General features: G+C 53.2%; 1 long non-coding RNA gene across 13 annotated transcripts; it reads right to left on the bottom strand.

The window, feature by feature from the left end:
* Positions 1 to 908: 908 nt before the first annotated feature.
* On the bottom strand, positions 909 to 11474 carry LOC139684653 (uncharacterized). Of its 13 annotated transcripts, none has more exons than XR_011699950.1 (9): positions 10953 to 11474; positions 10074 to 10184; positions 7582 to 9513; positions 7413 to 7483; positions 6674 to 6825; positions 6490 to 6539; positions 6092 to 6239; positions 3880 to 5982; positions 909 to 1882 (listed from the first exon to the last, which is right to left on the bottom strand). It is a non-coding gene; the product is annotated as an uncharacterized lncRNA (long non-coding RNA). The 13 variants fall into 13 exon arrangements; XR_011699947.1 differs by having other exon boundaries at positions 6674 to 6788; XR_011699951.1 differs by having other exon boundaries at positions 6674 to 6788; positions 7680 to 9513.
* Between the last annotated feature and the right edge of the window lie 1885 nt (positions 11475 to 13359).

Here is a 13359-nt window from a genome sequence, read left to right as displayed (position 1 = left end):
GCTGCTGCTGCTGGCACCGGCCCAGCGAGCGCATTGCATGGCACAGGGCACACAGAGAGCTCCGGACACACAGAGCGGGAGCTGCTGCCGCTGCCGGCACAGCGAGCGCATTGCATGGCACAGGGCACGCAGAGAGCTCCGGACACACAGAGCTGGAGCTGCTGCTGCTGGCACCGGCCCAGCGAGCGCATTGCATGGCACAGGGCACACAGAGAACACCCGATACACAGAGCGGGAGCTGCTGGCACCGGCCCAGCGAGCGCAATTTATCGCACGGACAAGCCCTTCAGTTTGTTTCATTTGTAAATACAAAACTCCTATTTTCAACATCCCCCCTTTCCAATTTCTCATATTCCCAAACCCTGTATATAATACCGAGATACAGGGCTCTATTTTGAATTCCATTCCAGTGTAAATTGATATGGAAATTGAACATACAGGAAAATGAGAAACATTATTTTTCTTATTAGTTTTACACACACAACTCCCCCCTGCGTTTTCAAGCATTGGGGCTGTAGCCTGCCTTTTTTTGCTGGACCCCACAGGACCCCCCTTCACCCTCATGCACCTGCACCCCATCCTCACACTCCAGAGACATTGGGACGCTGCTCATCACCTTATCACCCCCAGGCTCCCCCCATAACACTTTTGACTCAACCCCAAACATGAAAAAGAAGAGGGAGGGTGGGTACCAAGATGGAGTCATAAGACAGAGGGGAGAAGGGATAGATGCAGGTGGACAAAGAAGGGGGGAAGCAAAGGGAATGGGGATTTTTTCTCAGGTGCCCAAGGTCCACAGCTCCATCCCACATCCCCTCTCTTCTGCAATAGAATGTTACTCGCAAGACATGGTGTATCAGTTCCGTTTGGATACATGTCTGGAATCAAGGTCAGCACAGTGGGAGAAATACCAGAAATACCATTTATTGCAATACCAACAAACAAAGGAGAATAAACAGGATAAAATACCTAAACACTTAACACAAGAGAGAACAAAAATAATAAAATAATTAAAACTTAATAAAAGGATACATAAGGATGCAAAACAGTTGATGGTTCAGGGCTTACTCACTATCCCTGATGCTCACTGGAGCAGACAGGCCAGGACTACCAGGATGGGCAGCAGCTGGACGGCCCCCATGCTTAGCGGGCGTCCCCACGGAGCCAACGTGGGCTCGGTGGGAGGATGGGTGTTGCTCAGATGCCCCACTCCTGGTGTCCTTATTGATCAGCCATCCATTATACTACATAGGGCCAGGACGCAGTATAAGGTGATGCCCGGGGGGCAGCCAAACACCGCCTGTTAATTACATAAGTGGCAACAGTCTGCGCATGTTGCCTGTCAGGGAGTGGCTGTATTACCCCTGCCTGCATTATCTTCCTCCCCTCATTACCTCTCTCACCCTCCTGTACAATCTTCACCCTTGTGGTTCCAGGGTATCTGTATCTATCTTGTGGCCTGCAGCCAAGTCAGTATTTGTGCATTTTATGAGGGTGGCAGTTCTCTACAAAGCAATTCACAAAGTCCGTTCAGTTTGATTTGTTTCCAAACAGGAAATCAGAAAACCAGGGAAAAACCCCAAAAATTCCCAGCATGCCTCATACCCCCTCTCAACATGCTGCTCCCCACACACGGCCTCGCTTCTTCCTCAGCTGCCAATCTCACTTTAGGGTTACCCCCAGGGGAGCTGCAGCTCAGGGAGCACAGGCTGATGGCACCCAGCTGGGGTACAACACCGGCTCTGCAGAGGAAACAGCATGTCCAGGGCTCCCAGGACACTCCGGGGTTGCTCCAACGCTGCTCCCACCACTCTGTGAGCTGAGGTTCCAGTGGCCCACCATGCTCTGCCTAAGCCACAGCTGAGACTGGATATCTCAAATCCTGCATGAGGAGTCAGAAAGCAAATGAGAGAGAGAAAAAAGATGACTTTGGGGTATTGGTCCACAGTGAGTAATTAGTGCCATTTTTAGCCTTGCTGACAACAAGCTCAGAGGCACCACACTGTAGTCCTGGGACAGAGAACTTGATACCCCTGTGTTATCCCCTCCTGCATCCTGGCAATCCACCCACCACCAGGCTCAGCCCAGTGCTGCTCTGCCTGCTCCAGGATTCCAACTGCCAGAGAGGCCACTGGTTTGCACACAGGCCCCCCCCATCCTACTGATCCCACTCCTCCTCCCTGCTCGCTGCCAGCAGCCAGACCTCCCAGTATCCCCAAACACAGAGCCCCTTCCCCAGGACAGCCCACTGCCCTCAGCTCCCCAAAAGAGGGGCAGAAGAGCTCCCTTCTCTGTTCATTTTCCCAGCAGCTTTGTACCCTGTGTGCAACAAGACTAAAAGTCTCTAAACAGAATCACTTTTTAAATAAAATTCTTACCACAGCTGGCTACATGATTAAAGAAATACCTGTACTGTCAATCCAGATCAAATACTTTCACAAGAGAAAATATCCCTTTCAGTAGCACAATTGGATACACCTTCAGAAAAAGCACAACTGCCACCAACTCCCAAGAGCCCGTGGGAAGAAGGAAGCCCTCCTTGTGACACCCAATACAGCAGACATGGAAAAAGGAGGGAAAAAAACCCAAGGTTCTAGTGGAAAAAAAAACCAGGACAACAGAAATACATCATGACTTAAAAATCTCTCTCCTTCCACTAGTAGCAAACAGTGCAACTTACTGTTTGTTTGCTTTTTCCATAGATCTTCCAGCCAGCACAAAGTGTCTCTCTGCTCCTACATCCCTCCCAACCAGGCCTTCCTTCCCCTGCCCCAGCATCACACCTGCACAGCCCAGGGGCCCCCAGAGCTCAGAGGGCTGGAACATTCAGCACAGGCCAGCAGCCTCTTCTCTCAGCAGCTCCAGGGCCACCCTGCACTAACACACAGCCCTGTGCCACCTTGCACACTGACTCCCCTGCCTTGTGAGATGCTGAACGAGCAAGGGCTGTGTGTTCAGAGATGAGACACTTCAACACTCCAAGCCCCACGAGCCATTTCACCAAAAGGCACCTGGAGTTGTCAAAAACACACCGTGTCAAAGCTCCCCTTTGCACACGTGGCTTCACTGCATGGGGGACTTGCAAACTCTTTTTCCCAAAGGCCCAAAAATGCATCTCACTCCAGAACCAAACAGTTTTGTGAGGCTAGAAGGAGGCAGAAGCCCCAAGTCACACAGCGAGTCAGGTCATACAGCTGTCCTGGGCAGGAATGGCTTCAAATTCCATCAGTCCCTGTCCCTCAGACACCACTTTGTTCTGTCCTACACTACAATAACACAGACTTATGTGCTTAAGATCCACCCCTAAGAACTGTCACACCAAGATCTTTGAATATTCCCAATTCAATGCCAATACTTTTTAACCTCCTTGATTTCTTTCTGTACTACAATATCAAGACAAATAGTTTACCTGCCCTAGAAACTTATAAAGCAGAGAGCAGGGTTTAAACAAGCCCCAGGATCTGAGGTGTCCTGGCTGCCCAAAAAAACCTAGCTTTGCACTCAGGAATAAGCAACAGGTGGAAGGGTCCTCAGGAAACCTCTCACAGCCACAGAAACCACACCAGTGACTGGGGCAGCAACCAGAGACACCTGTTCCAGGGGAGCAGGATTGGAAATTGAAGGAAGAGAAAGCAAAAGCAATCATGAGCTCCTTTTAAAGATGGAAAAACCATAATAATGATAAATTATTTCAAATTTTCCTCTCTCAAAGAAAATAAAACAGAACCCTGGGCTCAAGACCCTTCAGTTTCTTTCCTGTTCTTACCTTTAAAGACCATGCAAGACAACCATGCCACGCACCCATTGCTCAACACCTTCCCAAGAAGAAGAAAAAGGCCAAAGATTAAAGTACTCACAGACCCAAAAGTAACATCTTACCTGCCACATTGAGTGCTGATCCACCCTCCTGATCTGCTGCTCCAGCTTCCTCTGAGTCTGCTGGATATCTTGGCCACCTGCCTCTGAGCAAAACCAGGATTAATATGGTCACCCAGATGCCCACTGGTAACTTCAACTTTGCAAAGTTCTCATGTCCCCTCAGGAAATCCAGAGTTCAACTACAGCCCACATTAGGACACCTTAGAACAACCACCCAAATTCAAGTCCCTGCTATGCAGCTCCCATCATCCCCACAAACCCTGCTCTTGGAACTGCACTCACACTGCCCACGGCTGCTCCAAGTGCATCTTAACCACCTAAATGTACCAAACATGTGTTAATGGGAGACTGTTCTAGCTACTCCACCTGCTCCCTCCAGCCTGCACAGCAGGGCAGAACAGCTCCAGGCCAAACAAAGGCACACCAGAGACATTACACTACAAACATGCGGAGTGATGATGAGAGAAAGCTCTCAGGGAGAAGAGCAACTGCAAGAACCGAAACCCTGTTGAACAGTGTGACCTACATATTAGTGAGCTGAGAATGCTCTGAGGAAGCCTCCCAACAGGCTCAAAGAAAAGGACCTTGCACAAGAAGAGCCCATCAATGCCACTGTACCAGTTTGTTTTAGACAGATGTCCAGAATCAAGATAAGCACAGTCATAAAATACCACAAACAGCATTGTTTGCAAGACCAACTAGCAAAAGACAAACCGGATAAAATACCTAACACCTAATACAAAAGAGAATAAAAAGAATAAAATACTTCAAACTTAATAAAAGAACACAGAATACAAAACAGTTGATGTTTCAGGTCTTAATTCCTATCCCTGATGCTCACTGGAGCAGACAGGCCAGGACTACCAGGATGGGCAGCAGCTGCACGGCCCCCATGCTTAGCGGGCGTCCCCGCGGAGCCAACGTGGGCTCGGTGAAAGGATGGGTGTCGCTCAGCTGCCCCACTCCTGGTGTCCTTATTGATCAGCCATCCATTATACTACGTGGGGCCAGGACGCAGTATAAGGTGATGCCCGGGGGGGCAGCCAAACACCGCCTGTTAATTACATAAGTGGCAACAGTCTGCACATGCTCACCTGTTGCAGAGTGGTCATACGACCCCTGCCCACATTTTCTTCCTCCCATCATTAGCTCCCTCACCCCCTGTACAACCCTAACCATTGGGTTTCCAGGGTATTTGTATCTACCTTGAGGCCTGCAGCCAACTTGGAGAGGAACACAGACATGACAATACAGAACATCTTGTGCTATACAGTCACCTTGTACCATACTGTACCTGGTTTCTCAGCATGTTTTAACTACTTTCTCACCCTTCTATGCTTGACTGATCATCTAAATGAAAAGTACTTCATTTATATTTATGATTTTCTGTAACTTAGCAGGCAGCAAGGCCAGACATCCACCAAAATAATAGTATTTTACTACACTCTAATACAAGCTGAAAAAGGACTGCACAAGAATGCTACATTTGGGATGCAGGAAGAGAAGGGTGCAAAGAACAAGTCCTCCTCCTTTCAGACACATGGCACAAGTGCACAGCTGATGGATGACACAGCCTAAAATTGGGCTGTTAAAGACACCTGACTGCAAAATTCCAAGATGGAATTCTGATACACATGCAAGCTTGCAAGGCAAGGAAATGACAAAATCTGCAACTGTGCCGAGGACGCCTTTGAGACCCCAGGCAGGACGGCGGGCACTTCCCATAAGCCCCTCCAGGACAGAATGCAAAGGCATCTGATCCCAGAGAGTCACAAGACATCGAAGTTGGACTAGAGAAACCATACAACACAGACTGGAACTGCTCTGCCCTGCACAGCCCCCTGCTGTTGTGGCCAAAAGTGAGCCACTCCCTTTACATGCAATAAGGGACCAGTATCAGACATCCCTTTCCCCTACACTAACTTCTAAATCAGTCCCGTATTCCACTCCCACCCCAGTGTCCTGCTCTCCTCCCCTCTCCAGGTCACGGCCCTCGACTTATCTTTCACAGAGATGGCGATGCAAATCCTTCTTCAACACAAAGGAAGGTTGCCTCGGATCCCTCAGAGGTTCCTGCAGTCACCAGCTTATTCTCTTAGTCAGCTACAAGAAAGAAAACCTCAATCTATGCCTGAGTTTAGCAGCACCTCACCCAAAGCCCAACAATTCCACTATTCACCATCCCCTAAGTGCACCGAGGTCCTCGGCTCACCAGCTCCAGGGGGCAGCTGTCATCAAACTGGATACCTGGCTGAGTGACAGCCAAAGTTGCTCCAAGTTCAGTGCACCCCCGGTCCTCTTGTGTCCTCCCTCAAGCACCTGGAATGCTCCTCTCTTTCCACAGGCTTCCCACATGGCACCTGCAAATAGAAAGACAAATGCTTAAATCTCTGAGCCCTGTGAGACTTTGGCATTACACACAAGGCTGGCGAAAGACCACCCAACCTTGTCAGTCAGCTAATCAGTGGCTGGCTTTGGTTCCCTGAGCTTGTGTGCATCCCCTGCAGAAAAACAAAGGCCAAGCCATGTACTGGCACACTGCCTTAAAGGATGCCTAAAGGCGTTCCCACAGTAGTTGCCATCTGATGATGCTCCACTGTCACCTCTCACCTGTTCATTCTCTATTGCTTTGGGCTGGCAGCTGCAAGTTTGCAGACACACTGGAAAACATAAAAAAATAAGGGATCTATGTAGGTTCACATCCACCCACCCATGAATTTAATTTTCAAGCGTGTTTGGGCTGTAACCTCCCTTTCTTGGGAGACTGCTGCCTGAGTCCCCTCACTCACCTCACCTGTCTGAAGATGGGGCCCCGTCTCCCAGTACAGACTCCACTCTGCAATGTTCCCCCTCCTTTCCTGCACTCCAGCCACTGCTAGAGGATGTCTCGTCTCTTCCTTGTGACACTGCTGTGGGGAGATCACCCTGTGAGGCTGCAGGACACGGCTGTACCACAAACAAGATTTGTGCTCACACCATCACCAGAACAGCTCCTCATCCCCAGCCTCCAAGCCCCATTCCCAGCCCGGCTTCCCACCTCCTGCCAACCTTCACAGGAGACACCTTCAATTGGGAACAGACTTGCTGCAGCACCTAACACCACCCCCTGAGGATGTGTCCCTGCCTGCCTGCTGACCCCCTTCGGCCTTGGACTCGTCCTGAAACCTCAGTACCTCCTTCCTGCCAGACCCACCCACCCTGAACACAATCCACAGCAACTGCATCCCCCCAGCCACTGAGTGCCTCTGTCTGGAAAGACAACCTCCACCAAGTGAGCTGGCAAATGACTACTGACAACAGGCTGCAGCTCCTGAGTGCTGAAAAGAGGCAGCACCTTAGTAATGATCTGAATGCCACACAGCAAAGGAAAGCATTTGTATTTCAAAAGTAATTTTATGTTTTCTACAGAGTTCGCAACAACAGTTTCCTGTTACCAAAAGGGAACGACAGAGATAAAAAAAAAATCACCCAGAGGCAAAAGGCACATACTGACCTATCATCTCAGAGCACATCATTCCCACAGAAGTCCCTACCTCAGGTTCCTTTACAGCAACATCACACCAGACGGACCTTTGTCACCCTGGCCTGATGGCTCTATGGCTGCCTGTGAAAAAAACAAATTAGAAGGCAGGTGTGCAGATGCACCGAGAATACAACACCCAGAACTACCGTCTAAATCAACTCAGCAAGCAGAACACTCACCTTGCTCATTTCCCCTCTGGTGCCAGTCAGCCCATGCCACCCATCGCTCACCCACTTCACATTAAAAAAGGAAAGAAGCCAGAAATAAAAATACTTACGGACCCAAAAGCAACATCTTCCCTACCACACTAAGTGCTGACCCACCCTCTTGCTCTGCTGCTCCGGCTTCCGCTGAGTCTGCTGGACATCGTGTACACTTGCCTCTGAGCAAAACCAAGATTAATATGCTCATCCAGATGCTCACTGATAACTTAACCTTTTCAAGGTTCTCATTTCCCCTCAGGAAATCTAGAGGTCAACTACAGCCCACGTTAAGACACCTAACAACAACCACCCAAATTCAAGGCCCTGCCACGCAGCTCCCATCATCCCCACAAACCCTGCTCTCGGGACTGCACTCACACTGCCCACGGCTGCTCCAAGTGCCCATCAAAGCCACTGTACCAGTTCGTTTTGGACATGTGCAGAAAAAAGATAAGTGCAGACATAAAATGCCATAAAATAACACGGATTGCAAGACCAACTAGGAAAAGACAATAAACAGGATAAAATACCTAACACCTAACACAAAAGAGAATTAAAAGCACAAAATACTTAAAACTTAAGAAAGGAATACATAAGGATACAAAACAGTTGATGTTTCAGGTCTTCCTTCCTATCCCTGATGCTCACTGGAGCAGACAGGCCAGGACTACCAGGATGGGCAGCAGCTGGACGGCCCCCGTGCTTAGCGGGCGTCCCCGCGGAGCCAACGTGGGCTCGGTGAAAGGATGGGTGTCGCTCAGCTGCCCCACTCCTGGTGTCCTTATTGATCAGCCATCCATTATACTACGTGGGGCCAGGACGCAGTATAAGGTGATGTCCGGGGGGCAGCCAAACACCGCCTGTTAATTACGTAAGTGGCAACAGTCTGCACATGCTCACCTGTTGCAGAGTGGTCGTACGACCCCTGCCTGCGTTATCTTTGTCCCATCATTAGCTCCCTCACCCCCCTGTACAACCCTAACCATTGGGTTTCCAGGGTATTTGTATCTACCTTGAGGCCTGCAGCCAACTTGGGAGAGGAACACAGCCTTGATAATACAGAACATCTTGTGCTACGCAGTCACCTTGTACCATACCGTACCTGGTTTCTCAGCATGTTTTAACTACTTTCTCACCCTTCTATGCTCGATTGATCATCTAAATGAAAAGTACTTCCTTTATATTCATGTTTTTCTGTAACTTAGCAGGCAGCAAGGCCGGACAACCACCAAAATAACAGTATTTTACTACACTCTGATACAACCACAAAAGCGGATGCACAAGAATGCTACATCAGGGATGCAGGAAGAGAAGGGTGCAAAGAACAAGTCCTCCTCCTTTCAGACACATGGCACAAGTGCACAGCTGATCACACAGCCTGAAATGAGGCTGTAAAAGACACCTGACTGCAAAATTCCAAGATGGAATTCTGATACACGTGCAAGCTTGCAAGGCAAGGAAAGGACGACATCAGCAACTGTGCAGAGGAGACCTTCGAGATGCCAGGCAGGACAGGCGGGCACTTCCTATAAGCCCCTCCAGGACAGAACACAACGGCATCTGATCCCAGAGACTCACAAGACATGGAAATTGGACCAGACAAACCATATAGCACGGACTGGAACTGCTCTGCCCTGCACAGCCCCTACTGTTGTGGCCAAAAGTGAGCCCCTCCCTTTACGTGCAATAAGGGGCCTGGTATCAGACATCCCTTTCCCTTACACTAATTTCCATATCCATCCCGTATTCCACTCCCACCCCAGTATCCTGCTCTCCTTCCCTCTCCAGGTCAAGGCCCTCGACTTATCTTTCACAGAAACAGTGATGCAAATCCTTCTTCAACACAAAGGAAGGTTGCCTCGGATCCCTCAGAGGTTCCTGCAGTCACCAGCTTATTTTCTTAGTCAGCTACAAAAAAGAAATCTGCAGTTCATGCATGAGTTCAGCAGCATCTTGTCCCAAGCCCAACAATTCCACCACTCACCATCCCCTATGGGCATACTGGTCCCTACAGTTAACCTCAAACTTTAAACCCAAAATATTCTTTCCACCTCTAGGTTACCTGGATTTTGCCACAAAAAACCCAACCCTGATTACCCCTTTCTCATCTGCAAAACATTTATCCAGAAGCCTCTGGTGAGGTTGTGAATTTTTCAACCAGGGGGTAACTAAAAAGAATTTGCAACACTTTTGGTTCAGGTGTCAAGAGAGGCCAACAGAGCTTTTGCCTTTTTCAGACAAGTGTACGATTTTTTGGCTCACTGACAGATCAATGTCACCACATCACCTTTCCTATGAAAGGGCAGATCTCACCCAGAGATTCCCAATTCAATGCCAATATTTTCTTTCTGTACTACAGTAACTATACAATTTGTTTGCCTGTCCTATAGACTTATAAAGCAAAGAGCAGGATTTAAACAAGTCCCAGGATCTGAGGTGCCCTGTACGCCCAAAGAGCCTGACTTTACCCTCACAAAAAGGCAGCAGGTGGAAGGGTCCTCAGGAAACCCTCTCACAGCCACAGAAACGACACCAGTGACCAGGGCAGCACCAGAGGCAGCTGTTCCAGGGGAGTAGGACTGGAAATGGAAGGAACAAAAAGGAAAAGAATTATGAACTCCTTTAGAGATGGCCAAACCACAACAATAATAAATTAGTTACAATTTTCCTCTCTCAAAGAAAATAAAACAGAAGCCTGGCCTTAAGTCTCTTCGCTTCAGACCTCAAAGAAACACATGGACATTCCTTTCACAAGAAACAGATGGCACGTAGTGCTTCTTCTGTCTGTTCTCAGAGTCTGCAGCTCACTGGTTTTTATCATCTCATTTGTTTGTTGCTCCCCCAAAGAAGCTTCAAACAAACTACCTGATGGTGGGTGCCTCCCAGTGTTTTGGCGGGGGAGCACTAAGTTTTTTAAAAGAAGTACTCTGGCTTGTATTTATTTTCCCCATCAACCTCGACTTCAGACAGGACGCTAAAACCAGAAAGGTTTCAGCCTGCTTCCCCCAGAGCTCCAAGGGAGAAATAAAAGCACTGCCTCCAGCCCTGCCAAAGGGAGGATGCAAAGGAACCCACGCGACCAGGGGAGAGAAAATATCAGCCTTGGGGTCCAAGGCAAATGAAACTGAGTCCTTGAGCAAACCCTGGTCCATTTAAGCCACAACCCCAAAACCAAAGAAGCATCCTAAGAACTACCCCCAGCTTTGTACTCATCACTCGAACCCTGCCTTTGCCGGTCGGCAGTTCCGGTCACGGCAACCCATTGGGATGGTTATCAGCGCCAGACAAGCATTGCCAAGCCATTAAACACAAGCCTGTTTCCAAAGAGAACAAAAGACAGCACTTACCAGCTAAGTCATGTCCGTAGGAGCCAAGCCCTGCCCCGACGGTCCTCCTCGGAACAGGTAAGCAGAAATCCCGAGGGCACCTGCCCAAAGGCGTTTTCTCTCTGCTGCAGAAACCGCCCCGGCAGTGGCAGCGAAGCGGGACCCGCGCAGCCCAGCGCCACGCGGGAAGGCTTTTCGTGCCGACGGAAAGCGCCAACCCCCGCTGTGCAAGCACTGCCCTCAGCAGAGTGACCAGCAACACAGCTCGAGATAACCGCGTCCAGCGAAAGGGCTCAGAAAGCCAAGGAGCTTTTAAGGCTGCGAGTTGAGGGGCTCAGGTGGAGCGAGTTAAACCCCCGGGGCGGGGCCGGGCCGGGGCGAGGGGCGGAGAAAGGGGCGGAGCAAAGGCGAGGCAGCAGGCGGGGTCGACAAATGGGCGGGGCCAGAAAATAGGGGCGGAGCTGAGGCGGAGGCATGAGCAGAGCCGAGCGAGGGGAACGGAGGGGACAGGGCAGGACCGGGGGGCATGAGCTGGGCGGAGAGAGGGGCGGGGGCGAAGCAAATGGGGGGCCGGGGACCGGGAGCGGGGCCACGTTCGGGGCGGAGAAACGGGCGGGGGTGCGACGAGAGGCGGGACCGTGGGTGGTGCTGAGAGTGTAGGGAGGCCATGGGCAGGGGTGGGGTGAAGGGCGGGGTCAGTCTCCGTCGGCTCCAGCCCACGGCCAGACCCGCCTTCCCGCTGGAGGCGCGGCAGCCCATTGGCCGGAGTGCCTGTCAGTCTCCGGCGGCTCCGGCCCGCGGCTAGCCCCGCCTTAACTCAGCGTCGCGGCAGCCCAATGGCGGAAGCGCCTGTCAGTCTCCGCCGGCTCCCCCGCACGGCCAGACCCGCCTTCCCGCTGGCGGCGCGGCAGCCCATTGGCCGGAGTGCCTGTCAGTCTCTGCCGGCTCCAGCCCACGGCCAGACCCGCCTTCCCGCTGGAGGCGCGGCAGCCCATTGGCCGGAGTGCCTGTCAGTCTCCGGCGGCTCCGGCCCGCGGCTAACCCCGCCTCAACACTAGCGACGAGGCACCCCATTGGCGGAAGCGCCTGTCAGTCTCCGGCGGCTCCGGCCCGCGGCTAGCCCCGCCTTAACTCAGCGTCGCGGCAGCCCAATGGCGGAAGCGCCTGTCAGTCTCCGCCGGCTCCAGCCCACGGCCAGACCCGCCTTCCCGCTGGCGGCGCGGCAGCCCATTGGCCGGAGTGCCTGTCAGTCTCCGGCGGCTCCAGCCCACGGCCAGACCCGCCTTCCCGCTGGCGGCGCGGCAGCCCATTGGCAGGTGTGACTGTCAGTCTCTGGCGGCTCCCGCCCACGTCCAGCCCCGCCTTCCCGATGGCTGCGAGGCACCCCATTGCCGGACGCGCCTGTCAGTCTGCACTGGCTGCCGCCCACGTCCAGCCCCGCCTTCCCGCTGGCGGCGCAGCTTCCCATTGGCGGACGCGTCTGTCAGTCTGCACCGGCTGCCGCCCACGGCTGTCCCCGCCTTCCCGCCGGCGGCGCGGCTTCCCATTGGCCGGAGAGCCTGTCAGTCTCCGGCGGCTCCCGCCCGCTGCCAGCCCCGCCTTCCCGCCGGCGGCGCGGCACCCCATTGCCGGACGCTCCTGTCAGTCTGCACCGGCTGCCGCCCACGGCTGTCCCCGCCTTCCCGCTGGCGGCGCGGCTTCCCATTGGCGGACGCGCCTGTCAGTCTGCACTGGCTGCCGCCCACGTCCAGCCCCGCCTTCCCGCTGGCTGCGAGGCACCCCATTGCCGGACGCGCCTGTCAGTCTGCACCAGCTGCCGCCCACGGCTGTCCCCGCCTTCCCGCCGGCGGCGCGGATTCCCATTGGCCGAAGAGCCTGTCAGTCTCCGCCGGCTCCCCCGCACGGCCAGACCCGCCTTCCCGCTGGCGGCGCGGCAGCCCATTGGCCGGAGTGCCTGTCAGTCTCTGCCGGCTCCAGCCCACGGCCAGACCTGCCTTCCCGCTGGACGCGCGGCAGCCCATTGGCCGGAGTGCCTGTCAGTCTCCGGCGGCTCCGGCCCGCGGCTAACCCCGCCTCAACACTAGCGACGAGGCACCCCATTGGCGGAAGCGCCTGTCAGTCTCCGGCGGCTCCGGCCCGCGGCTAGCCCCGCCTTAACTCAGCGTCGCGGCAGCCCAATGGCGGAAGCGCCTGTCAGTCTCCGCCGGCTCCAGCCCACGGCCAGACCCGCCTTCCCGCTGGCGGCGCGGCAGCCCATTGGCCGGAGTGCCTGTCAGTCTCCGGCGGCTCCAGCCCACGGCCAGACCCGCCTTCCCGCTGGCGGCGCGGCAGCCCATTGGCAGGTGTGACTGTCAGTCTCTGGCGGCTCCCGCCCACGTCCAGCCCCGCCTTCCCGATGGCTGCGAGGCACCCCACTGCCGGACGTGCC

This window comes from Pithys albifrons, chromosome Z (genome assembly GCF_047495875.1).
Source record: "Pithys albifrons albifrons isolate INPA30051 chromosome Z, PitAlb_v1, whole genome shotgun sequence".
In the NCBI taxonomy this organism is placed as follows: Eukaryota; Metazoa; Chordata; class Aves; order Passeriformes; family Thamnophilidae; genus Pithys; species Pithys albifrons.
The sequence above is the reverse complement of the archived record's forward strand: the minus strand, read 5'-3'. Positions and strand labels throughout refer to the sequence as shown.